General features: G+C 42.7%; 1 long non-coding RNA gene across 2 annotated transcripts in view; it reads left to right on the forward strand.

Moving 5' to 3' along the window:
* The window catches only part of LOC105257725, a 111,920-nt gene extending 87,318 nt beyond the window's left edge, over nt 1-24,602 (forward strand). For both annotated transcript variants that reach the window (XR_889686.3, XR_002192845.2), the window contains exon 3: nt 22,851-24,602. This is a non-coding gene — a long non-coding RNA (uncharacterized LOC105257725). The remainder of the gene's footprint in view (nt 1-22,850) is intronic.
* Nucleotides 24,603-27,871: the final 3,269 nt, after the last annotated feature.

Here is a 27,871-nt window from a genome sequence, read left to right on the forward strand (position 1 = left end):
TTTAATTTGTAAATTATTTGTCCGTCAGGATGTAAAAGCTTCCGGGCATACCGAGAAGTCGTAATGCTCAATCGTCCGTCCAAGAGCGCCCGCGCGTAAATCTCTTGCACGCGATACGGAAGTCACGAGTCTATAAATGCCGTCAAAGGAAGAAAAGGAGGGAGCGGGAGGGAGGAGGGTGACGGAACCGCTGAAAAGAAGTTTCGAAAGAAGCCGAGGCGAGGGGACAAGGAGGCCATCGACTGCGTGACGAGCGGGGGACAGACAGTCGTGCGCGCGGGAGATCCGTGCTCGCGCGTGAAACGAAACGGGGCCGCGCGAGGGAGAGATGCGCGGGAGGAAGACGCTACCGCACACGTACACATCCGACAACAAAAAGGGATCAATCCGCCGCTGGGTCGGAGGAAACATAAATCGTGGCGGCGAGACAGTTTTGGAGGACGAACGGCAAGCGGGCCCGGAGAAGTAGCGGTGTGATACAAACAAGATCCACTCGGCGACACGAGGCGGTAAATATATCGGGCGCGGCGAGGAAAAGACGGAATAAGTCCGTAAAGAGAGAGAGAGAGAGAGAGAGAGAGAGAGAGAGAGAGAAGGAGAGGCGGAGGGAATATATCGGGCCAACAAGGAGGGAAAGGCCAAAGGAACAGACTCCGCGATACGATGAAGCGGGAAAGAGTCAATGCGAGAGAGCATCCGCGGCATCCCACTGCGTGAAGTCTTCCTCTTCGCTCTCCTCTTCCCGCACCTTCTCGTCATTCCCCTGCTCTCCCTACGGAGAACGTTTTATTTCGCGACGAGACACGACTGAGAGACAAGTGACCACATCGAACTGTCGTATTTCAGGCTGTCACCTGTCGAGGAGCGACGGGTTCCTCGCGTAGAAGTAACGCGATAGCAACGAGAGACGAGTGAGAAAGAGAGAGAGAGAAAGAGATGGCTTCTTAGCGCCCGTGCAAAAATAGCGCAACCATCTCTCTTCGCGCCTGTTCCTTCTCCTTCTCCTTCTCCTTCGTGTCCTCAGCGGTGAACGTCTCCGAGCGGAGACTTTACGGCCACCGTGAAGACGCGAGACTGGGCGGCCCATTAACAATAAGTATGCCACATTTTCATGATGATGCCATCACGGCTCTCTCTCGTTGTCGTTATCGTCCGTAGGCGCATGATGAAAACTTTGTCGAGCCTAATTGCTACTGTTCGCACGATACTTACCTTGTATAAGCTATAACCGTAGCAGCCTCGGGATATACGGAAACGAAATTTACAACTTGATGAAGCAATCGGAATTCGTTGAAATAGCTTACGCACGAAAAATGATAAAAATATTATTTTTCGGAAATAAATTTTTGCGATAAACAAAATTGGAAAATTTTTTAAATGATATATTTTTTAATATCTTATATATCTTTATGATATCTTATATATTATATCGTATAAAATGTAATGTCGAGTGAAATTAAAAGTATCTATTTTAACGGAAAATAGAGTGTCAAATAAATGATAGTAATAAGAGAATGATAAAATACATTTATCTACGTATTAAAACAAAATGAAAATAGCGAAAATGGATTCCAAAATTTGTTGGGGCATGGCACGTGACTATATTAAAATTTAGACAAATTTCATTTGAAATCCATCGTTTGGTATATTTAAAGCAGTCACAGTTAACACAGGATACGCGGTGAAATTGTGGAAAGAGGAAGGGTAGAGCATGAAGCTAAAGAGAGAGAGAGGAACAAGAACTTGCTCGGGGTCAGTGCCTCGGCTGTCTGTCAAGCGGTCACCTCGCGCGCGTCCACTCCTGCGAATAGTTTTGCTCTCTTTCTCTCCTACCACCACCTCGCTTCCTAAAGCTTCGTCCACACTATACCTCGCGGGACAGAAGGCTCGCGAAAACGAGCTCTCGTCGAGATCAAGGCGAGTTCTGCCTGCCTTAATGGAGACACGTTCGCACGAGCTGCCTCTCACGGCGGCAAAACCGATTTATCTGCGCCCACGTTTCTTCCCAGCCTCCCTTCTGCTTCCTTCTACCCGCAGCCGAGATCCTCTTCGTAACCGAGTTTGTCCCCAACACACACACACACACACACTTTCTCTTTCTTTCTTTCTCTCTCGTTTCGCTAGCGACTCTTTTGCCATCGCACTCCCGCGCGAACCCTCGTATTCGCGTACATCGAGGATCGTGTCTTACACGGGAATATTTCACTTTTCCGTGTTGCTGCGCGGCGAGAAAAACGAAGGGTCGTCCCGTACCAGCTTCGAGAATGGAAGGGATGCCAACGAGACGTGGAAAAATTTGATTCGTAAGAATCGAATGCGCTGTTCATAGAAACGGCACACTCCACCATTTGGATTTAACAAAAAATGATACAAGTTCATCATTAAATATAGTAACGCGTGATGGCGAGTATATGCTGTGCCAAGATTAGTGGATTAGACAATTCATGTTTGAAGAAAAATAATTAAAGTTGTAGAATTAATCAGAGTGATGATAACATCAAAATAGATTATATACACAGAAATAATTTTGAAGAATAAATTTGAATGTTTGAAATTGTTGTGCAATTTATCAAATTGCATACGATGATAATTACTTGATTAACGAGCATCATGAAGTCATGAAGAGAAATGGTATAAACCAATTATACTGTTAGCAAATTTTACAATGTATTTATCTTTGCAAAATTCATAGAATTTCGAAGCAAGCGCTAATTTAAGGAACAAGTTTTTAATTTAAAATCTAATATTTATCCTCAACTTTTCTACTCGTCAAATTCCCTTATTCTAATAACTGTAATTGATTAATGAGTCTAGGGTGTCAAATATATCTCGTGTCGGAAAATTCTATTTTTTCGAAAGGTTCAAAAATATTTTTTTCTTTTAAATTATACTTGGGATGAAAGATGTATGATGAATTTACAATCGAGCAAAATGAAATACGGATCGCGAGTGAGTTTTCCGCTTCCGCTCGTCTATTTTTACGTCTGAATTTTGAGCATCTGACAATCAATGTCGAAAAATCGCGACAATTTATTTAACGCTCCTATATTTATTCGCGAGTCGTAAATGCTAATTTTGCGCTAGTAGTCGGATTTCAAGATCGCGTCGCGCCGATTTCTCCACACGATACCGTGCGTATTCGAATGATCGGTTTCCGGGATTATAAAAAAGACGAACCGCTCGCTGGAATCTTTGATACGTGTTGCAGCGTGGCAAGGACATAGATCAGTCAGAATTATAGTCGTCAGTCGACAATGTCACGGCTGATGGTGTCGATCCCGTGTATCCGTGAACGCGCGATCCATAAAGAACGGTGACCTCGCTCTGGCGCGGATTCCTCGAGTCGTCGTCGCTGTCGCGAATAAAGTCGTAACTTAGCGAACGGACACGACAAACAGTCGCCGGCCTATCGATGCAGATTTGCAAAATGTCACAGTTCGATGCTGAATTACGATCGTCGAATCGCCTCGGTTAGTTTCGAGGTGACATTTCTCCGAACGTGGTTACAAGGGGAACTCGTAAAAATACATTCACCACCTACGCCCTGGAGAGAGAAACGGTCCGATTGCGCGCCGTCAAACGCTCGTAAGTCGCGCGAATTTACGATTAATACGCCCGGAGCCGCTAAGCCCGCGTAATAATTATGATCAACCATGAGTCATTCGGGGATCTCGCGAATCAACGTTGAGGCGGCCCGTTAATTTGTTGCCCCGGACTCGTTTTACTTTAGTTTATCGATATAACGCGATCGTACGTAACCCGTCGCTCCGGAGCCCCCTTTTTTGCGGCCGAAGATACGTTCATAACCCGTCGCCGATAACACGTATTTACGACTCTCGACTCGCAGCGGATACCGTCGAGATCCTGTCGTTCAAGGTGGCCTGGACCGCTGGCGTAAAAAAGGCTTCCATCTTAAGATAAGACCGAATGGTATATCGGCGAATAAAATCGTAGATCACCGGGGATTCGGCTCCGGGCTTCATCGAGGGTGGACGTCGCGATGGAGCGATTCGAGGATATGGCTTCGTATGTATTTCGTGACGTTGGGGAAAAAAACCAAGGATCCATATTCAGATTATTTATTTAATTCCGTACATTTTGCTTCGGAATCTCGCGTTCCACGTTTACGTTTTTCCTCGGATATCATCGGTATGAACGACCGCAATTTGGATTGGCTCGAAATCATGCAGATTATCGAGAGACATCTTTCCGCCATGTTGTTCCCTTGAAAAAAATCCGCGTGACGTGAAAGAAATCTTCTCTGGGCTAACTCTATGTAACTGTGCGCGTAATGCAGAAATGTTGAAGCGCGAACATTGCGACGAGTACTTTTTAGCGCGAGTAAATTTCGCAAAGAGAAAAAGTCAGCAGGGCGAGAAAAAGAGCTCGCATAAAACGAAACTAGAATCTATCAAAAAGAGAAGAATCGAGGATCCGAGAGAGGGCGAGATCGTGCGAGGCGGCGGTGAAGAAGAAGTGGGACGGAGGGGGAGAGAGGAAAGGGGGATGCGGCAAGTCGGAGAGCCCGAGTTTGCCCAGGAGGCAATGAAGTACGTCACGGGGATGATGGACGTCTCCGCATAAACCTGACGAGTGACTCGTGGCGCCTTCAGGAACGACTCTGAGGAGCCTCCTACATCACTTTTATTACGGCCGTCCTCATTTTCATATCTCATAAAACCTCGAGGGCTGTTCGTTCGTGGACGCGAGCTTGATATACGTATAATCCGCGATCTAACTTACGTGGCGAAATTATCAGGATCTTCCCCTTTGCCGCCCCTTCACCGCGCCAACGGCTCCATCGCTATCCTTTCGATTCAACTTTTCTTTTCGCGTGTCATTTGCTGATTGAATATTCCTTCTACAAAGTTTAGGCGTTTTAATTTTGAATCTTAAACGTAAGAATTGTAAGAGTTTATCTTGTATAATGATTTGCGATATAATTAAAATACACATGTAATAGGAAAGCGCATATAAAATTATTTTGTTGTCTGGCGATAGTGTCTAACTCTGATAACGTGCAAATAATCACTGCCTGTTATGCTAATTTGAAGGAAATGTTAAATTGTCATTTACAGCTACAATGAATTACGCTTCTATCAATTTTAACTTAATGATGTTTCCATGAGAACTGTAATATTACTAATAAATCGCACATTATATATATATATATATATATATATATATATATATATATATATATAACTAGATTAAACGATTACGTATATCTGTCAACCAGTTAAACTAGATTCAATACAAATTTATCGCTACCTGCAATTCGTGCTACATTCTTAACTCATTATACACATTGTATTAAAATATAGCTTTGCTCGAGGAAAACTTTAATTGCTCGAGGTAACGCGAATTACCTTTAAGCGCGACAACTCGTATTTTTTAACATTAAATTTTTTATTCAATTTGTTCGGTTAAAAAATAGACACCCATTTGCGCATTGTTAAAGTTAAAACTTTCCGACTCGCGGTCTCGTTCGAACTTGGTCGGAATTTCTAGGAACGCGCTTCTTACGGCACTCTTATTTATCAGGTAAGGGGCGAGGAGGGTTCGCCCTCTCAACCGCCGGCAGCAGGACGGTCGTGAGTGCCGGTACGCTGCCGGCGACAGTGAATGACTGCGCTGCACGTGACACGAGACTGACAGGTTTATGCGAGCGCGCGTGTGGGAACATAAAAGGGAACACGTAGCTAGCTGCCTGCCTGCCCGTGATGTACGTCTGTTTGTGTAAGTGACACGGAGTGAGTGAGTGACACGTCTCTCTCCCTGGCAAGTCGCTCCCCCCCCTCCCCCGCGCCCCCATCTCTTCCCCCGCGCCCCTCGCACCCCTGACCATCCCTCTCTCCCTCTCGGAGAACGTTCGTATGCGCGCTCGTAGGAACGCGGACTTCGACGGGGGTCCCTCTCTTCTACCCCTCTCTTCAGCCAACATCCACGCTAGTTCTCGCGTCTCTCGGTCTTTGTTGACTGTCGCGCGCTGACGTCATACCGCCGCCTGCACTTGACGCCGCCACGAGACTGCAAAGAGGACCGGTGTAGCGCGAGCGATCTCGCTGCTTCCGATTCCGAAATCGAAATGCTGCCCAGCGATTGGAATAGTCCGCGGTGACGTAAAGATATTTAGATCCTGACTATGTAAGTCTATCTTGGTCCTTGCGAGATTCCGCGTAATCTTGAATTGTTAATTTGGCCAGATAATTTAATAATTGAGAGAGTTGGATTATTCTGTTGGAGAAATATACCGAGAGGGAGTTGGAATCTAGTTGTACCATTGTACAACTAGATTTACTTCATTTATTGTCATTATATCGTAAGCTGCAACGCCAATATTCAGTCGATACAATTTTTATTGTTGATTGAACAACAAAGTATTTAAAATATCGTTACTTTAGTAATTTTTATACAAAAGCTGTAATTTTTTGTTTGTTTCTTTAATTCCCAAATAGTCCATTTGCATCATTAAAAGGAGACTATCGACGTAGCACGAAGCCTCGCATTTACGGGCACCCATCGGAGCAAAATTACAGGCAAGCGACGACCCAGAAGACTCGTATTAACGGATGCCGAGATTGCTTATACGATGACAGGATATTATCCTCGTTGAAATCCATCGAGAGGAAAGGTGAGCGTCCCGCACCGCCCTAAGAGAGCGCGTAATTTCGACGATGCGTTTACGACTCGGCGTAACTCGCGCGGCATGCGTCCCTGATGTCAATCCGCATTACCCTTTCTCACGTTAATGAACGGCCGACGAAACACTCGTCTCGACAGTGTACACGCTTTCCTGGAATGTCCTCTCACGTCTTGACGACCAATTAGCGTTTCGTAAAAGTGCAACACAGACGACGAGAGACGCGAGCTCTCTTCACCAGGTGGTTCACCCTTGCCAGCATTAAGATCTCGCTCGAGTATCACGTTCGGCCGGCCAATTATCGGCGCGCAAAATTGCTAATTATAGTAACTAGTCGGTCGATCCGCGAATATGATTTTTTTCTAGTACGATATAAAGATGCGACAATTGTCGATCAGCATCGATAAAAATAAACGGTAAGCCGTGTATTTATAGTAGCGCGACATATAATAATCCTTGAACGCGCTCGCCCGTTAATGAGCTAATCGATATATAATTTTTATTCCGCCAAGAGTTATCGTAAATGAATAGTATCGCGATGTAATAAATTTATAATAGAACAATATAATACTGTGTCAAATGCTGTGCACGTCGCGTGCCGCTGAAATGCTCTTATTGCATATTTATCCATGTAAATACTTTTATGGACTTTTATTTTGCGCTTTTTATTTATTCAAATTTTATATATACATACGTAATGGTAAAAAATATGTAAATTCAATTCTTGTTGTAATTAAGAACGCGCAAAATCATATATTGCACATTTGCAACAAGAGATAACATTATAAGCTTTTGTTTTCAATTTATAACCGATTCATATAAATTTCAATTACCTTCTTCATTATACATTTTTAATGACTCTACTCAATATCCGATATCCTTTTGATTAAAATTGCCAACGAAAATAAAACATGTTTGACACAAAATTTGATACATCATTATTTGTTCGAGAAAAGAGAAAATTTGATACATCGAAGGGATCCAAATAGCTGAGAAATCTTCAAGTCTTCAAAGTCGACGACGTCGTCGCTAATCTCGATACCATTCGTCCACTGTAAATACTCGTCTACCGTCGAGATAAAGAAGGTGGAAGTCGGCGGTGACAACTTGTTTTCCTACATCGCTACACTTGGAGCAGATTTACCTTACCTTTATTTCTCGGTGCGGTCGCTGTCGGCGGAAACGGGCCGCGGAACGTCCGCTACAGTGTATTCTTCCTACGTTTCATAATTATGTTTTTATCTAAGCTGCATCTGCAAAATTGCGCTTGGCGCGAACGGAATTTTAACGTGGCAGACGTGCGGGCTCGCGCGATACGCGTGATTAAACACATTCGCGAGATAATGGCCGGATTTTAATTAAGCGAAGACAATTAGCTTTTTCAATTGTCGCGCGAATTCGTGCGGCGGATCGAAAGCGCGGAAACCAGAAGCGTGGAAGGGGGAGAAGGAGGGAGGGGGGTGAAATTGGGAAAAAAGGAGAGAGAGAGAGAGACGAGAGGTCGAAAGCTCGGCGTTGCTGAAATTTACGCAACGGCAACCAGCGACCTTTCCTTTACTTCCATCTAATTCAAAACTATAAATCGAGGGCGTCTGTTGTATGTATGACGGCGGGCTGGCGTGAACCTACGAGAGCTCGGAGAACGAACGAGCGGCGGAGAGAGAGAAAGAAAGCCGGCGGCGGAAGGGGAGAAGAAAGAGTGGCGGCGAGAGGGAGAAAGAGAGAAAGAGAGAGAAAATAGGGCCGGGGAGAGCGCGCGAGGAGAGGGCCTGCAGAGCCAGAGTAACGTAACAGATGCTGCACAATAAACACCTCCCGTCACTTCGCTCCATAAATCGCGCGGCGGGCTCCTAGAAGAAACATTCAACCTCCATCTACTCCTCATCCTCCTTCCGAACCCAGCCACCATCCCAGACATCCCCGTCTTTCGTGCCAACACGTCGCAGCGTGTTCATCCATGGATAGCACGAATCGCGTTAAAGCCCCAGAGGACGGAGGTAAATCGCCAACTAGCGATTTCTCGTATCTTTCTACCTTCTTACGAGATGTGCGTATCCAGAACGGCCACGCGTTTGCGCCTTCCTTTTTCCATTTTTATGTAAATAATAATACCAATTTTTCTCTTTTAAATATAATCGAATCGATTGTCACGCTTGCGATAATTTGTCATTTAATTACGTACGTCGAAAAAGAGCAGATTTATATATTTTTCGCGCCAATATGTTGCATATATTCTTTTCGTTCAAGTCGGAGCTTCAACATTTAATTTTATGACAGTTGAATTATGACAGTTAAATTCTTAACACAGCTTTTACAATTTATAGATTTTTGATAAAGCTTTTAGACTCTTGCGTGATACTAAAATAAAGTAAATTTATCTTCTTTGCGTGCGTAAGACACAATTATATAACGAGACTTTGAAATTTAAATGAAAAGACACATCTCTCTCTTTTTCTCAACACATTAGGCATTAGTATTTCTCTCGTTTAATCCTATATACTTTGTGTAAAAATAAATTTGCGTCTGTTACTTTTGTCCCATTAAAATTGGATTAAGAATAAATAATGCAAGCGACACGCGCGCGAGTATTTGATGTTTAAAAACTTCAACACGTCGCATATACGTAAAGGAACGGAGAGAATGGAACAACCATTTTGATTAGGAGTTCATTAATTTATTTTCTCGCTTTCAACGAGCTTGCTAACTTCCTCCTTTACGCTTTTTTGCTCGAGTTCTTTTACGATTCCTTTCCTCTTCTCTGTCTCTCTTTCTCTCTTTCTCTCTCTTTCGCTCGCCAATCTTCAACTTCGTCTTCCCACCTTCTTCGTGGATCTCAAAGTAGGGCGCTTGAGGTGAGGGCTGGCGAGCACAAGCAGGGTTGTCGGCCACAAGATTTACAAGAGCGGGGGCCTCGAGGGTTACGACTCGTTATTATATGCTTTAATTACAGCTCGCGGTAATGAACTATGTTTAACCGTAACGTGGTAGGCTTGGCAATAAATTAACGGCGTGGAAAATACTAAATCACAACTTTGCCGATGCTGCCGAGTAGATAATCGGATGCCAAAACAACTGTATACGAGTATGACGCCCACAATGAATGTATCTATATTATGCGAATGCGCAAAGCACGTTTGTTGCGTTATTTCGTAATCGAAACTATCCAACGCGAATGGAAAATAACGCGACTGGGAAATTGGTGGGATAAAAATAAACCGTCTTATTCTTAGCTCGCAATCTAATCGGTTAACAGACTGGACACTCTTGAGAGAAAGAGACCGTAAAAAAATAAGATAGAGAGAGAGGGAGAGGGAGAGAGAGAGAGAGAGAGACGGAGAATCTGACATCCCGAAGAAAGGGGAGGTTACCGAGTCAGAATTTATCGGTCTCTAATTAAAGACCGCGTTACCATCGGAAGGAGGGCGCGATTCCGTGCAGCGATTCGAATTAAACCCTCAATTCCGGATAAGGAATATAGTCTCCGACCTGCGCCATCACCTATATAGACGCCTCTTGTTTTCCTGAGTCTTCATCAGCCATTTGTCTCTCTACGCAACCCGCCTTAAGCCGTTCGACCTTCGTAATGCTACGTAGCAATTAGAGATATCTGTGCATCTCGCGAGTTGCGCAAAAATAGAGTCATATCGCGAGAATATATATGCGTAATAAAATTTTTATCCTCAAAATGTAACGTTACGAGAGGATGAGCGTCGTAATGAGATGTAGGACAAAGGTGTGATAGACCGAAACTAAAGATGCGTAAAGTTAATATTTCCGAAAGGAGTTATTTATAATTCGTATCATGATTTATCGCAATTCAATGCACTTGCCTTTTGTAATTCACGGCGTATCAACTTACGGCATACACCGTGAGACTAAACTTTTGCGTCGTTTATAAGACTGAACGTCTTTCAGAGGACATCATACGTTATATCCTCGTTAGCGAGGCACGCGTCAATTGGGATTTATGCGTTTGGAATTGCGCAGCTCGCTCGCGACGACGAGCGTTCCGACTCTCGCATTCGTTTGCTCGTTGTCGCGAGGACTGAATTCCTCCGTTATGCTACTTCGGAAACGAGACTTTAAAGCTCCGGAGAGAGAGAGAGAGAGAGAGGAACGCGTCTCCCCCGACATTGCTCTCGAAACAATTTCGACATCGCCCATTACTTTGAGTTTAATGCGATACGGTAATCGCGATACGCGGTACGTAATGCGAAAGAATGTCGTTGCGCGAAACAGCTTCCCTCCCTCTTGGATAAGAGCCCCCCGGTGCCCCTAGTTCGATCGCAGCATCTTGGAATAAAGCGAGCGTTAGGAGAGGCAGAATCCCGCGGCGCGCTCACGCGATGGCCGGCGATTATTTCCTATTATTTACCTTATTATTTAGGTCCGTGAGACTGGACGACCGGAGCGAGGGGGGATGCCGAGGGATGAGGAAGGGATCCCGCGGAGGTTAGGGGCAACCGTGGCCGCGCGCGGCCGTATTGATCTTATCCCCCGACATGAGAAATGCCCGCCGGTTTAATAAACTCCCGGGACTTATGAAGCACGTCAGGGTGATTCACGGCCGCCTCATTGAGTCGTATTTATACAACCGCGGCTGATAGATTTATGGAGGACAGCGCAGCGTGGTCCCTCCTGCCCCCTCCCCCTGCCTCCCCCCGGCGTCCTCCTCCACTAACCACTTCTCCCTTCGGTATCCCACCTCTTTCGTTCCTCCGTACCTCCTCCATCTCCTTTTTCCGCCACGCTCTCTTTCGTATTATCGCACACGTACACGTGTTCGGAAGCACGCGCGAGTATATTCCATTTCACATGGACACTGATTGTCCATCTATGTGCGCATCGGCAACGGATGCAGAATCGGAGGATGAGATCGGAGGAAGAAACGAGGAAGGGAGAGAGGCGAGACACACGCGCGGACAAACCGTAGCGTGGATCGCAGCCTGGAAAGGAGAGTAAGAAGAAATGGCAGGGGAAGAGGATAGGAGGGCGGAAGAGAGGGCGGATGGCCGTTCGCCGAACATGGTGGACCGTCTATGGATGTCAGGAGGAGCCCATGGCGTCACACATGCACCTCGCCTCGCTGTACGAGCGAGAGCGAGCAGCCTTATAAAGTAGCCGGGCTACGATTTAATCCGAAATTTATTTCCTCCATTAGTAAGGGCTTGTCTCGGGCTCCGAGCCCGAGTGAGTGAGAGGCTGACGAGGACGACGCTTCGCCTTCTCCGACACTATCCCCCGTCTTGTCTCGCTTCTCTCCTCTCTTTTTCTCCTCCTCCTCCTTCTCCAGGAACGTCGGAATGCGCGCCGGTGCATCGCAAGCACACCACTACATTATGACTCCTATATCGCCATCTTTATTATATCCGCGGTGCACCGGTGTCCGCAGTCGCGTTTGACAAGCGTCGTTTCTTCCTCTCGTCTCCTTCCCCCCTTTCCCCCTTTCCTCCTTTTCTCTCTCGCGCGCCTCTTCTCTTTTTTGGCAAATCACTGCCGGTGAATTCAAGGCCTCTCGAGGCGCGAATCCCCGAGCTGCACCGCGCCAGGATCGCTCAATGGAGAACTCACTCGAGGAGATCCCTCCGGGTGTCCGTTCTGTCGTGACGAGGATAGTCGAGGATTAACACGATGCTACGAAGAACGGCGTTTAACCTCTGCTTGAAATAGTCGCTGCTATTGGTAACAGCATTTCGCAATCTCGGCTCATTGGCTTCGCGTCATCCTTTTGTAATCTTTCTTGGTAATCTTTCAAGGGCTGTCTCCTCTAATTACGACAAATTAACTATTTTTCAATATTTCGGTGCCATATTTAATCCTTTGAATAGTCGTTTGAATTTAACGATAATAAAAAATAAACTTTAATAAAATTGGTTACATAGAGCAACATTTCATTTGCAAGATGTTTATTATTACAGAATTTAAATTTCAAAATGTGTTTCTTTTCAATAATGTTAAATTTGTCAAGATTCCATATTAGTTGAAAAAGGATAAATTTATATTCTTTATAGTCTTTTTTGCATTGCTCATAGATGTTTGTTGTTGCCATAAAATGACATTCAAATATTCTCTTGTAATTGTAGCACTTCGACAATCAAAATGTGCGCACACTCGATTGAAAAGACGTACGAGGATGAAAGATGAGAGCACATTACGTAGATATCATAGATGGAGGTGCTGCGTAAGATACGCATCGCCTGGACCGACAAATTGCCTTCCCTCTTCTTTCTGGAGGATCAGTAGTTTGGTAGGTAGGTAGATGCAGTAGGTAGGAAGGTTATATGCCGAGAGGTTGAAGGGTGGGGGTTGACGTCTCAGTCAGCGAGAAAGAAAGAGAAAGAGCGAAAGGGCAAGCAGGAAAGGCTGACGTAAGAAGAGAGCGGGCAAGAGACTCGGGTACATGGTCTGGCACGATCTTCCTCGATCTTCTTCCACGGTGGTCGTTTCATCCCTCGGGGGATCGAGGTGGATAGATCACTTTATTACGTCTCAAGCAGATTGACACTGCATTACATTAGCAGAAGAAAAAATTCTTTACAGGTGTAACAAAGTTGCGTATACAAGACATACATAAATAAGAACTTTTATATAAACAGAATATAAGAGAAAATCGACAGCTAAATATAACAAAATTAAGTTGATAATTAAGCAAAATTGTGTGCGAAAAATAAATCATTAAAGATATTTGAAAAGTATCTACTAGAAAAAAAAATCTTGATAGAAAGAAAAGCGTTTAATAATTAAATGAAAGTATTATATATGTGATAAGAAAAATAATGATATATTTATGGAAATAATTTAAAAAATATTTTTTTTTTATTTTTATATATGTGTTGTCGTTATTTATTCTTTCTTAGTCATAATGCGACGGATCAACAGGGGCAAGGTATTGTAATAAAATCAGCAAAATGCGGCGCACCAATTGCACGCGATTAAGGATCCGTGTCGGGATAAATTGTAAGAGAGCACGAAATCAGTCGGAGTAGAAACGTTCTAATTTTATCACGAGTGGGAGAAAAAAAATTAAGGGCAACAAGTGGGTGATCGTTGACCCTAATTCTGCGAGGAACCTGCAGGATAATAACGCGCAGGCAGCAAGCATCGACGATCCCGACTATATACATTTGTGCATTACAGTAAGATCATAAGTGAATAGGTCGTGATCTCTCTTGCGTGAACCGCAGTCGCAACAGAAAATGAGTACAAACAATCGCCAACTAAACGGCGAATTGTACAAGTCTGTCGATTCGGCACGACCAGCGAGACCAGTTTGGTCGTTTAATATTGGAACGGATTCGCGATTGTCGTATCAACGATCTAATCCGCGAGCGCGATCTAGGAATACGAGACACACGCGGCATGGCATTTGGGGGTGGCGGGGAAAAGAGGAGCATGACATTACGTAGGCGAATTAATCATTCGTTAAGCAACGCCGCCTTGTCGAATGCTAATTTTATCGCTCGCGGTTTGTATGCATTAAATATCATTGTAACGAGATATGGCCTGCACGCGCATTATCGGTGGATCGGCCATGAGAATGTGCCGTTTCCAGAGATGTGACAGTTAACGATGAAATACAACGCGGGATATAAATAAATCATCCGCAGGTCTTGAGAAACGAGGGAAATTATGCGCAGTTCTTTTTTTATTGCTTCCTGTATCAGGAGCGCTTCATTGCCGTCAATGCGCGTGTGACACGATTCGCTCGTCCTTCAAATCTCAATGAAAATAATCATATCGCGACACAAACACTAGACGCGGCACAGATTCCCCCTCATATATTACATTTCTTTATATTACTATATTATAAGAATCCCCTTAGTTTACTGCTGGGTCAAGAGATGGCGTGAGTAGGAAGAGCTGATAGGATGAGGAAAAATGAAAGAAAGTATCAAAACTTGAAATTTTTATATTTGATTTACGTCAAACGATAATATATAAAAATGCAAGCATTATTGAAATTATTATCGTTTGCGAATTGTCATTATTATATTGTGTGTTGCATCGAGTTTTAGATGCAAAATTTGAATTAGCCACGAAATTATTAATTTTATAGATAATTTTTAATATAAAATAGATTTTTAAACTTATAATATACACATGTGAATTACGATATATTAATATTATTCGATCATTTCTCTCTCGATTGACGTGATAATTTTTTTGGTCGCAAACGGAAACGAGACAATCGCTGCAATAATTTTCTCCGATCCTTACGACACGCTATAACGATTTAGTTCAGAAACGTAATCGCGAAGAAAGTTGGAGCTATTGTTGCGATACATAGCGGCGAGACGTCGCGGCTAATAAATGATGGACTGGCGATCAAGATTACTTATTTCTGAAAGGCTCTTTATCCGTACGGACGTCGCCGCGCAATCATTCTTTCAACGAGAGCTACGCCGTCAATGTGCGCTCACGAATGGCCTCGATCATGGCGAGCCTCGGTTTGCCTTTCTTTATCGATCGTCCTCTTATTATCCATCCCGCGAACTCATGACGTTCCAACTGTAGCGATGCTTTGTCGGCCGAGGGAGCGAACGCGGAATACGTCGAGCCCGAGGATGAGTCTTGCCGTAGGAAAGGTGACGCGGACAAGGTGACAGGTCAGCGACCCGGGGCCTCACCTGTTCCCCCTTGAATCTCCAGCCGCACCCCTCGATGCTCTAACCGACGGAATACGTCTATCCCTCTCGCTCTCTGTCATCGAATCCCCAAACTCCGTTCCCCGCTCGGGATATTTGTACGCTCTAATGATCCCCTCCCTCGTTGCACACGTACGACGACGCCGACATTCGCTTCGTTGTCACGTCCACGTAGATACAAGCGTGCATACGCGCAGCGCGTTTGCGTGTGCGCGATGGTCACTCGCTATAAATCAGATTCCCGTGAGATAGCTGCTCCTCTCCGTTGAGTTTTATCAGGCGTACCGGCGCCGCGTGCTAATTAAACCGACGTGAAATAATCGCGGCCGCTTCACGATTGATTGTTGATCGAGGGTCGTCCGAGTACGCGCCTTCCATCGTCGTCCACTCAGGAAAAGATGCGGGATTCTGCATCATCTCCTGCGATTTTTAAAGACTGGCGCCGCAACGTCGCCGTTAATCCTGAAAACGGAGAGAGAGAGAGTCCAACACGCTTGCCAATGTATCGGATGAAATGATAACGACACGTTGCTCTATGTTGTTGGGAAATTAACGGTGACAATCATCAGGAAAATCCGTGATTGCTGGAATTAGCGCAGCTTTGCGTGCCGTGATACAACAAACATATCCTCCTCGATGAGATGACTGAAGTGATCGAATGGATGCAAATTGCTCCGACATCAGAGAACACTGATTACTCTCTCTCTCTATATGGTGCATATTGTTTTAATAAAATTTTCTAATTGATAGAATAACTTTTTATTATTTTTTATTGGAGCTAATGTATCAATCGGTTAAAAAAGTATCTATTTTTCCACATTTAATTAATGTTGTATAATAACAGAAAAAAATTACAAATTGATAACGCTTTTGATTGATGCTTTTCAGCTTATATTTTAGCAGAGATTTTAATCTATCTTTTTGAAATTCCTATCACTCTGGAGTAAAAAGAAATTTAAAATAATAAAGACATACATTAATTGAAATTTTTTCAAATAATTTATTTTATATAAATTTGAAATCTTAAAATATAATTACATATTTCTTCAGCTTCTTAAAACGCATTATGTCATTAATTATCTCATATAATTAAGTAAATTATGTAGAGATTTTCAATTTTACATAATTTCTGTTTTCCATTTAAAAAATAAAATCCATCCATGCCAAGTCTATTAAAAAATTACGCAAGAACGGAATCTTAATATCTCTAAAAGAAAGAGCACACATGGAGCCGATGGTTAAGTAAAGTGTTTCCAAGGTAAGGGTAATAGGAAAAGATCGAAGCAAGGGGGAAGGCTACCGTCTCTGGATTTATGCGATCTTCCACCGCGTAGGGAGGATCATAGCAAGCACCTTCGTCCCGTCGCGCCTCCATACTCGAGGTATAAGACTTTGTGGCTATGGTGCAATTCCCGTACGTATAACGTCCGCCCGCCCTCCCTCTTTCTCACACTCGTATATTATTTCGCCTGAACATGGATAATTACAGACCGTGGCGAGATGGATGTGTGTCGGGCGGTACCGCGTTATCTCGCGTCCGTCCGCCTACGGAGCGTCTTTCTCTCTCGCTCTCTTTTCGATTTATCCCTCTATTGTCTATAGGGGTTATCATGTCTGGCACCGAAAATATGTACTCGCGTACACCTCATCAAACGCGAAGACTCTGCGGAAACAGTAATCCAGCCTTATCACAGTCTCCTTGAAGTAGAGGAAGAAATCAATGGTGCGTCAAGACGATAAATTACAATCTGTATGCGTGGATTTAAATTTTATAAGCAAATAATTTTGTAATTATTAAGTAATTTACAATTTCACACAGTACACATTATTGGAGCAAAAATTAAATAGTGCATGTTACATAGGTGTAAAATATGTACGAGCATTATTTATTTTCGCGATGAGATGTCTAAATTCAAGCAAAAGTACTTGTTTCAATCACTCGAAGGACCCGGCAACGAATCTAAACCGAGTACCTATCGTTGTCTCGAAAATTCGTAGCATCGCTTTTCTCAAGCCCGTTGCATTCGTAGATCCGGTCCATCTTGCGCGGTTGTCTTAAATGATTCAGTCCCAGATTAAAGATAACTGCGCGTGTAAGTTGTAATCGTGGCATTACCGTGTACCCTTAATGCGAACGATAAAGTAGATTTTATCACAATTATCGCTGTTGTTTATTACTCGGTTTGTAGTCTGAGAATAACAAACTACTTAGCTTGCGGCGATCGTAAAGCGACTGTACTACTTAACGACATGCATTGTAACAGCTGTTTCCTGTAAGTTCTATTACAATCACTTTCGTACCTGGTCGATTTATCGCAATGCTACGACTGTGTTACATTTAGTCCGGCTGCTGCAACGGCACAGCGACAAGTAGCTTTTGCAAAAGCCATTGTCTCTCTCTCTCTACCTGTTTCTTTTTACATTTTTTCGTATATAACACGATAACACAATTCGTTACGCGCTTCAAGTCAGGTGAGAACGTCAGTTTTACTCGTTTACGTCGAATGAAGATGTGCCAACCAATTTATTACAGCTTTTTCGCGATGCTATATACTTGTGCATTTGCTATTGTATGAATCCTTTGGAAATATGTAACAAGCGACAAGTTTGTTTTTTTTTCAATAGATTATTGAATATCATTTCGAGTAGCACTGTTTTAAGAGTCATCTTGGTGCAGTCGGTATAGGCACCTCGCGCCATAAACATATTGTTTTAATCGATCGCTTCGAAATCCATTGCCGTCGTTGAGGATACTCGTCGTCTCTTTCTGCTTCGGGAATAGTTAATTCACGACCCGCGTGGTAAAAGGGCTGAACAGGTTCCGAGGGATACCGGTAGCAATAAACACTAATACCATAGTGCGGTATCTAGCGTGCAAAATATATTCAATATCAATGCACGCGCTATCTCTCGTTCTACGATGGGCGAATCTCGTATCTAAACAGCGCGCGAACATCCCGTGGCTTTAAAATATGAAGTGTCTCGGTGGTCCTTAGTTCGTAATCAAGGACGTTTCATGTCGCGTTGCTTCACAGTACGCTGTAATCACGGATAAGTCGTACTTATCGCGACCAATATCTTACATTGTCAAAAGTAACTCCGCAGTCTTGCGAGAAATTTATGCAAAGTACTCGACCGTGTAATTTCCATTATTGTAAATTCACGGACCAAGACTCGAGGCGGATATCGGCATGTTACGCGCTCGTATGGGCGGCGATTATTTAACGTCGGCTCTGAAATTGGTAAACTATCAATGTGGAATTTTGTCGTTAACTATCTGTGGGCAGAAACTCGCGCGTTTATCGTGCATCAAAACTTTTATTCCCAGTCTTACATGATTGCGTGATATATTTACAAGAAAGCGAAATTTGCAATACTGACTTTATATCAGATTAATTTTTTCATAATCTGATATTGCCATATGATATGTAATATTATGAATCAAGAAATTAAAATAATAAAAGATATTTTTATCAAGGAAATATTTCAAAAATATCTTTTATTCGTTTAAATGTTATTTTACACGTTTAAAAGTAATGAATTTTATACGATGCAATGATGCAATATCAGTATATGAGTTTTATATCAGTTACAACAAAAGCATGTAATTAAAAAATGTATCAAATTTTTAATGAGGGAATATATAATAAACATTTACAATATAAAAATTAATTCTTACAAGAACTATATATATATATATGCATATTCTCGTGATATAGCGGATGTGTTATATAATGGGATCCGTGATTATTTCAATCCAACGCCAAAGAATGTATGCAAAGATTATAAACCTAGTATAAGAATGGAAGCCGCTGTTCGTCAACCGTATCGTTTTTGATGTCGTAGAAATAGGCGCATACACAGTACCACGAAGGCATTCTCGGTCTATCGGGCTCTATTTAAATATACATCAGCCCAGTGAGTTATAGGACGGGCTATGTGATTTGTGACAAACTGGCTCCGCCATTAATTACCGTGCAGCATCTTTCCTCGCCTTTCCTCTTCTGTAGACGCACAACACACAAACACACACGCACATACACATATACATTGTCGCTATGCGCGGGATGCGACCATCCAGGCGTCGTGTTACTCGGCTTTCTTGACTTTTTAATCTCTCCATTAATTGCTCTTCTGTCGCTCGCTACCCTCTTTCACTCGTTTCCTCTATTCTCCCTTTATTGCCAAAGATTTATTTTATATCTAAGGACTTTGAACGGTTGATAAGTCGAAAGTTTATCGCTTTTTATATCGTTATCGTTTGATTAGAGAAAATGTAAAAATTGTGCAAGGCAGTAATCTCCTAGTCTAAATTGAGAGAAAATATTACCAAGATTTAATGTAAAATAAAATAAATTTAACGTAAAAGACCTGTATAAAAGTGATTTAAAAATTAGTGATTTATAAATTTTGCAAAACTTGTAATAATGGAAAATTAATATCCGGATTTGTATCGAAAGTCTGCATGCGCGTGATATTGCGAATAAATGAAGAGAAGAGCGCGGGAAGGAGATCGATGAGAAGAAGAGCGATTGCGAGAAAGAAGGGGTGGTGATTATGCAGGTCGTTTATTCGATAAAGGCTCGAATACCGCCACCGCGTGAGGGTGAGGATGACACAGGGTGAGATCTATGGCCCCGTAATATTCTATGAGCAATATTTACGGCCGCTGAGATAAGTGCAAAATGTTTGCGCTTGACGAGGCAGCCGAGCTTCGCTTGCAGGATCTTTTCAAATGGGTGTGAACGCCATTTACGATAAAAAATGTTCTATCGAATTACGACTGGTTTATTTTGCCAATGTTATTGATTAGAGTTTTATGCGAAAAATTATGTAATTATTATAATTTCAATTTTTCATATTTTATATATTGTGCATACCCTACATTATGATTAAATTAGACGTTAATCATAAAGAGATGTGTCAACTTGAATATTTAAATTTGATGAAATATTTTCCCCATTCATTACTTGTATATATCCAAGACAAATGAATTATACAAGATTGAAAAAATGTAATCGCATAATTGAAGATTAGACTAACATAAGTATGCAACGATTTTACATGTACGCTATATAGATGGTCGATCGAATAATAAATACGCCAAGAAATATACAACAAGCGGTCCTCTCGTGAAATAGATAATTGTTCGCGAATTTCGAGGTTACCGCTGGGCTACTTCCTAATCTGCGAAGTAACCGCGACGCAAAATCCAAACCTACGGTCCTGCCGAGTATCGTACAGGACGGGACCCGGTATCCTCATCCTCCGCGCGCTATCGAAAAGCTAGTATTTATAGCTCCATTAAGGCCGGGACTAAATCATCGCTGCAGCCACAACTTTGTTGTATCCAGCCCGGGCACTGCCCATCCGATACCTTCCCAGCCGCGGACCTCTTGTCTAATATTTCGTACCTATGGCGTGGTCTACTACACACGCCTGTATATTTCAAGTATCGATATCGAGGTTGGAGAATGAAAATTTTACCGCGTCTCCTTCCGATAGCGGGGAGACTCGATGCGCGGAGGAAACTAGAAAAGTCTCGTGTCCTTCGATCGAGCCGTTCAGGGTCCTCTTTTTTTTTTTTTTTTATCTTTCCCGATACGATTGCTTATTTATAAATGCGAATTCCGCCGGCAAAATTACTACGATTCCTTAGATTAGTTCGTGAAAGCAGCTCGAATTTCTCCTCGACATTATTCCGCCTCTCTCGTCTTTATCTCGAATTGTCTATTCAACGGCTGTCAAATGCGAGAACCTGTTTTATATCCGTTCATTAAATTTCTACTTAATCGCGAACTGTCAACTGGATTCTAGAATGCCCGGCACACGCGCTAATCTATGAACACGGCCGTGTTCTCTTAAGAGGACAATTTCCGAGTATTCGTCGAACTCCGCGTCTCGGACGTAGATTCATCCTGATGACGCGTCGGTGGCAGGATATCGCGGTCCATCAGGTTGTTTAGTGTCGGCGCGGGCGTCCAACAGGGCGGCCCCGTCAACGGCATACATTACGACCCACATTTACTCGGAGTTACACCGGACCAAACCTCTGTCCGAGGTACACTCGGCCGGAGCGTGAACGTGTACGCGCGAGCGTCCGCGCTCGAAGGGCCGGCAAACTTCTTTTTGGTGGCTGCACGATCGGCGCGGCGCGTCAGCATTCATTAGCCCGGGCCTTATCGCGGTCCATCCTCCTTCTCTCATCTGGCAGAGGGGACTGAGAGAAGGAGAGAGAGAGGAAGAGACGAGGGAGATAAGGGAAAAAGCGAGAGAGCGAAACGTCTCTCGTTCCGTCCTTACGGTCCTTGACGATGACCCTTTTTCGTTCGACTTGATTTATAATTGTGTTTTCGTCTATTCGAGAGGGCCCTTCTAAATCAGGACCATTGATTTCTCTAGCAAATGTAAATACCATTAGACCAACGCGCAGGAATCATTATCGTTATCGTTATAAGCGCGTCGTTCGACATCGGATGGATGGACGGTTGTTGCGGCCAGTGTATTATCCTGCGTATGCGGTCGTGCACCGCCTCGATCGAAGAACGGCCCTCGTAACATAAAATACTGATTTTATTTAAACGCCAGCCTCCTCGTCGCTCGGCAGCCACCGTTGTATTTATCGCGGGGCATTCCGAGCGGACGTAAGTATGTCGGTCCACGGTACGCCCGTTAATAATGTCCTTAATCCTCGCGAGCCCGAGCTCAGCGGCGATCCTGCAGCCCTCGACCGGCTTTTTTGCATACACCGCGTGTGTGCAAAAGCATACACCGAGTTGGGCGGCGGGGCCGAATTCTCGCTTTCGGATACGGTTTTTCGGCGGTTCGCGATATCTACTTTACGACCATTCTGATTGCGAGTGTAGGCAGGGAAGACGATTGCGGCGGCCTGGACGTTCCATCGGGTTCGACGATATACAGCACGTTGACATATGAACGAAAAAGAGAACCATTCAAAACACGCTGGTATATACAAGGACCAGATAGCGGGCCGAGTTGGTTCTCTGTGGCAGACAGGCAGGCAGGCGTGGATTGTCGTATTTGTCGTACTTGGAACGATGCTAGATTACGGAGGCGGATGGAATGATCGCTGTTTGGCCTGGCATAAAACTGCGGGTTGTAAATAGAAGCGAAAAAAACCGGAGAAATGCCAAATAAGCGCGCGAATGATATTCAAATTCAGATGCTACGACTTGTGCCATAAACTTTAATGCGCGTTAATAATGCTTTAAATTCTCTACTTTATGGATGTTTATGTGATAAATTATTTTTATTCTCCATCAATGTTATTATATTGAACGGGTATCATGTCCGTAATAGGTGGTTCGAAACTGATTATCAAACTTGTCGCTCTTTTGACACAAATTTCAATTTCAATCAAACTTATACGTTTACGATTTTCAGATATTTATAATAGTTTCTTATTGTGTCAATCGTATAATATAAAATAAAATTGAACTCCTGCATTTGTTATTTTTATATCGATAAGTAAATATGTCATACTAGTTTCACAATTAATGAGCATATTTATATAATTTTATTACTTAATTTTTTTGTTTCAGCTTGAACGGAAATTGTAGCTATCGTCTCTCCTCTTCTTCATACATCCCGCGAAACTGAAGCAAAATGTTGTACATTCGGTCGACGTCAAAGAGGAACTTTTGACGAGAAAGCGGATAAGTCATAGCGCAGAATGGCATCTACTCGAGAATTTATACAAATTAATTAAAAGACGCGAGGTAAAATGATACCGGACTGTCTAATTACTCGGGTGTGCTCGGGCAGCTTTGTCTACAAAAGATGGAGGTTGAGAAGTGGCGACGACGTTGGATCTTACGGGGCTGTACAACAGTCGAGACTAGACTGGCAGCGGCAAGGGGTTGCGGGGGAGGAGATTTCAGGCCACACCGAGACAACCGGGGCTAAACAGCCATCTAAATGCATCCGAGGTGGCGCTCACTGCCATTACGGCTGATGGACGCTTATTGACGCACGCCCTGCCAGCTAAGGCAGAGCCTCCAGCAAGCCCTCCAGCATCCCTCGATGGAGCGCCCTTCTCTGTCTCTCGGTCTTGTTTCCTTTCTCCTCCTTACCTGTTTCCTTCCCATTTGCTCGCTGTCTTTGCCCCAACGTCCGACTTGCCTTTTATTGTGGCGATATCAAGAAAGCGCCGCGAAAGCTTAAAGCACGGTCGACTCTCTCCCCGACGTCCAATCGCGAATTTCGTCACCGTAATTATTCCAACGGACGAAAGCACTTTGGATACTTTTAATTATTTTTATACCGATAAACACTGGATCGGTTACGGCAATTACACCGTGTATTTTTTTACTCTGTTTATAACATTTGTTTCGAAAAAAAATTTCACTTTTAATCTTGGGATCTTTAAATCGCTGAAATTTAATTTAGCATCGCAAAAGAATTAACGCTATAAATTTCGATAAGGAAAGAGCTTATAATTAGCAAAGAAGATAATGGCTGTGCTGCTTTCGCATTACATGTATCTTACCTATATAGATTATATCTGTGTTGAAAGTGCGTGTTTAACGCATATACGCACATTGGTAAAGATCATAGCACGTAATACCAAAGTTCGTTAAGCTAGTCAGCCTCTCTCAGAGAGAGTCGAGTATCATTCTGCAAAATCCTTCGTTCCTACTGGCTGGTTCGCTACCGTCGACAGGGGGTTGCCACGAAGGCAGCTTCCGCGTGGCAGCTTCAGCCGAACCCTCGTACTTCCATCGCCACGGCAGGATTATCGCGTTATTTATGCGGCAATAATAACGAGTTAGTATATGCGCGGGATGTGCTTTATATCCACGCGAGCCATTAGGGTTAATATAGCGCTAGAGTCTCTTTCTTTCTCTCTCCTTCAAGTTACAAACTCTCTTGTTCAACTTTAACCATGTATGTCACTTGTACAAATCTTAACATGTATCAAAGACTCACGCAAGGAATATCTTTGAATTAAATAGACAAGTCAAGATTACACGTAAAAAAATTAATTTTTTCTTAAATTCAATTTGATATTATTTATATTTTATAGTATCACATTAGTACATTTAAATATTTTAAAACAAAATATTTAAAATATGAATGTGCAAACGAATTGTCAATGAGCCCCTATCTAAAAAGGTATATTATACTCGAAAATCTCAAAATTGTTGCTTTCGTGATTAGTTATTGCAGCTACTAAAGCATATGAATTTTGAGAGTTTGTGAAAAAAATAAAGGTAAAGAAAGTTGAAGAAAGAAAACTGAAAAATATTCTCACCGTGCTTCATAAGAAACTGTCATTGCGGAGATTACCTATAACTTGGTAATCCAATAATAATAAAAAGATTAAATGTAAAAGTAATAAAAAAATTAAATTAAAAAATTAAAGTAAATTTGTTTAGAATTAACTTTCTTTTTGCTACGCTATATATTGTATAGTAAAAGGAACTAAATATAGCACGCGATTTGTAATGATCTAGTTATGATAAAAATTTCAACCCTCTCTCTCTCTCTCTCTCTTACGCATTACATAATTTTTTTATCTTAATCCATATTGGCATCAAATACAAATGATTTATATTCTCCTATCTAGAGCTTTTACGCGTTTCTCTTTGCAGGGAACGACCCCTGCAAACTCTTTTTCAGATGCTTTTTCAGAATCGTCGAACCGTCGACGAAGGTCGGCCAGTTCGACCCGCGCGACCGTACTTCTCCTCGGTACAGTCGTTACTTGCGACAACATCGTATCTCACATGGCACCTGCTAAGTATCGTCGCTATGTCATACGAAAGAGGGGGCGCGAACGAATAATCTCGCCATGCGTATGACTCAAGTTTCTCCATGGTGAAAAGAAAACTCGGAATTACTGCGACAGAATTGTTTATCGTCTTGGCGATCAGTGACGTCGATCATGCACCATCTTTTCTACGGGCTGCTTATTTAAACCATTCAACAATATTATCGATCGCAACGTATTAAAATACATATTATATTTCTGTTATTGGATTCATGCAAAAAAAAATCTTATTTACGACATTAATTATATTTGCAACGTTCCTCGCACGAATATAAAAGCGGTTGATAGTCGTTTAAATAAGGATCGTATTTCTTGTTCCCGACCCTAAAGTACTATAACGATTTTGATCGCGACAATTTACCAAAGTGTATATCTCAATTAGTTTTGAAACAATCTCCATTACTTATATTATTAACTTTGGCGAAACGTATCCTTAATTATGTAGCAAATCTTATGCAGTAAGATTAAACGCTAAAACAAATGGAAGGAGTACATATGTTTGAATCTGTTTTATTGCAATAATGGAAATCAAGGATAGTTTAATATTCGAAACGATAAATTTGACATTCTTTGTAATCGACGTAATATATTATAAATATTTTGATTGGTGGATCCCGGTGGAGTAAGAAACAGTCGATTAAACGATTTTCTGAGAATTTTATAAAGAGGAAGAGAGAGAGAGTCGTTTCACGAAAGAAAATTCATGACATGATACACCGCGAGTTAAAGGCATCGCTCGAAAGACATAAAGTATTCCGTTGCTGTATCGAATTCCAAACAGGTTTTCCGCCGACGAAAACAAAGAAACTTCTTAAGTACGGCTGACATTTCAAACACATACATCCTCGAAACTACAAACTCTTATTGCATGCTGCTCTTAATCCTTTTCTGTTATCTTCCGTATCGATGAAAGAAGGATACAAAGAAAAAGTCAGATCACGAAATATAGACGGTGGCGTAAATCATCCAACTTCAGTCATAAAACGTGAAACAAGTTGCGTCTAAAAGCGTCAAATGTGAAAGGACTGGAAGACAAACCTGCTGAATTCGAAGAACCGAAGAGGCGTTTCTTCTTCCGGTCACATCGAGGACGACATGGTCGACTTGTGGCAGTTGATTGGTCCGTATCGATCCGGTATACACGAAGCAATAGATCAGCAGAGACAGTGAGAGAAGGAGCCAGTCTTCGGTTTTCCTACTTCATTGCTTTTCCTTGTCGATTGCGCGAACGAATTGGAAGGAAGAAAAAAGATATCCGCGTCATAGATACACTGTATATCAAAATGAAGGCTTACAACATCGCAACATCGACGTATGGGAGAAGAAACTAGGTTTGCAAACTTAGAAAGGGGAAAGACGGTTTGGAAGGAAGATGTCGCATCGATATGAGGCCATATACCGAGAAGCGGTGTTATAGCCTCTGGCTATAACACTCGCAGGGAGACCGAGGACAATTGCAGTGATAGCGAGGGAGAGAGGAAAGGAATTCAGGTAAAGATAGGAGAAATGTAGAACAGTCGATGGAAACGCGCGCGAGAAAAAGGACAAGGAGCGAAAAGGAAGAAAGAGAAGAAGAAGGAAAACGTTGCATCAAGACGACACTAGATAACGACAAGGAGACTCATGGGTGCCGCAGGAGAGAGGATAGGCAGTCAACCAAAGAGAGGCGAAGATCTGAAAAGGTGGAGGCAAAGAGTGGAGGTAAACGAGAAGAAGGGAGAAGAGGAGCAGGAGGAAAACTGGCGATGAAAGTGAGAGAGAGAGAGAGAGAGAGAGACTTTGAGAACGAGAAGAAGCGTTCTCGCGGCGGAGGCCGCGCGCTGTTGTTCGATTCGAGCCGCGCGGCCGCGGAGAATACGAACGGCCGAATTATGAAAATGACCCTGTGTGACGCGGCAGCCACCCTCGCCAGAAGAGATAGCTTCGAGCAATAAACATACCGCCCCGTGCGGCCCCGCGGTGCCCCTCGTCTTCCGACGCGCCGCAGATCCTGGGGTAGTCGGGAAATACGAAAGGGTCGCGGAAGGGGTGGATGGATCCTTCGCTGTCGCTCGTTGTGCACACGCACGGGTAAACACGTATGCGGAACGTGAATGCGCCGTTTCTTAGAACAAGCCTTTGCGAGGTATCGCTGCTCCTTATGATTCTTCGAAAGGGCTTGCAACGTGTGAGATACTATTGCGATGACAATTGTAAACCGCAAATTAAATGTCCAGCGAGTATGAAAAGATGACATTAAAAATTTTAATAACATATATTTCAAACCTCTCGTGTTTGCGGGGATGCTTATCGATTTTGCATTTGAAGAAATTTTAAACGCTAATTAGCATGAAACGTATCTTTGACGTAATCTGAATATTATTTATTTAACTGATATTTGATTTCGTGCGGATGTTTCTTCTATTCGTTTGCTATAAATTTTACGTTATACATTTTGCAACATATTTCGAGGGGAAAATATTTTGAATATATTATAGATACGTCGAGAGAGAGAAAGAGAGAATAAAAATATGAAATATTAAGTTTAAGAAATATATAGAAGAAAATTTAATTTAATCTCTAATTAATTTTGCGAGATTTATGAAAATGTAAAATTTACCTCTACGGAATATTTGCCGCATATTTCCATACGAAATGAATTAAATGATACAGCAGATTCCGCATCTCGGTTACTGATTTAGATCAAGCATTCATCTTACGATATGTAACGGTGCGCTGGTTTAACTGGTTTAACTGGAAAACAACGAAAGTTATGACGCGCGATCGAAATGAAATACGGAAGCTTCTATA

This window comes from Camponotus floridanus, unplaced genomic scaffold (assembly GCF_003227725.1).
Source record: "Camponotus floridanus strain SB8 unplaced genomic scaffold, Cflo_v7.5 scaffold38, whole genome shotgun sequence".
Classification (NCBI taxonomy): Eukaryota; Metazoa; Arthropoda; class Insecta; order Hymenoptera; family Formicidae; genus Camponotus; species Camponotus floridanus.